Here is a 1244-nt window from a genome sequence, read left to right on the forward strand (position 1 = left end):
CTGCCTTTATATGTTACTTGACCTTTTTCCCTTACTGCTTTTAGTATTTTTTCTTTGTTTTGTGCATCTGATGTTTTGATTATTATGTGACGGGAGGTATTTCTTTTCTGGTCTAGTCTATTTGGTGTTCTGTAGGCTTCTTGTATGTTTATGGGCATCTTGTTCTTTAGGTTAGGGAAGTTTTCCTCAATAATTTTGTTGAAGATATTTACTGGCCCTTTAAGTTGGGAATCTTCATTCTCATCTATACCTATTATCCTTAGGTTTGGTCTTCTCATTGTGTCCTGGATTTCCTGGATGTTTTGAGTTAGGAGTTTTTTGCATTTTGCATTTTCTTTGACAACTGTGTCAATATTTTCCACCGTATCTTCTGCATTTGAGATTCTCTCTTCTATCTCTTGTATTCGGTTGGTGATGCTTGCGTCTGTGACTCCTGATCTCTTTCTTAGGTTTTCTATCTCCATGGTTGTCTCCCTTTGAACTTTCTTTATTGTTTCTATTTCTAGTTTCAGATCCTGAATGTTTTTGTTTAATTCCTTCTTTGTGTTTTCTTCCATTTCTTTAAGGGATTTCTGTGATTCCTCTTTAAGGGCTTCTATCTGTTTACTTGTACTCTCCTGTATTTCTTTAAGGGAGTTACTTAATTCCTTCTTATAATCCTCTATCATCATCATGAGAAGTGATTTTAATTCTGAATCCTGCTTTTCAGGTGTGATGGGGTGTTCAGGGCTTGCTATATTGGGAGAATTGGGCACTGATGATGCCAAGAAACTTTGGTTTTCGTTGCTTATGTTCTTGTGCTTGCCTTTCGCCATCTGGTTAACTCTAGTGGTACCTGCCCTCACTGTGTAAAACTGGAGTCTGTATTTCCAGTTATCTTGCTTATTGCAGAGCTCCTCAGAGTCCAGAGGTCTCTGTGGTCTTATGCCCCCAATCTCCTGGGTGGAATAACTCCTGGGACTCAGGCCACCTCTTGGATCTGGAAATCCTTCTGCTCTGAGTGCAGTGGGTCCTCGATGACTCAGGATTCAGTTTCAGCTGCTCTGAGTGCAGTGGCTCCAGCTGCTCTGAGTGCAGTGGCTCCTGGATGGCTCAGGATTCAGTTTCTCAACAGGACAGGAGCAGACCGACTCTGTGTCAGCTGCTCTGAGTGCAGTGGCTCCTGGATGACTCAGGATTCAGTTTCTCCACAGGACAGGAGCAGACCAACTCTGTGTCTGCTCCAGCCCAGAGGACCAGGCAGG

Source organism: Grammomys surdaster, unplaced genomic scaffold (assembly GCF_004785775.1).
Source record: "Grammomys surdaster isolate TR1022 unplaced genomic scaffold, NIH_TR_1.0 126131, whole genome shotgun sequence".
Lineage (NCBI taxonomy): Eukaryota > Metazoa > Chordata > Mammalia > Rodentia > Muridae > Grammomys > Grammomys surdaster.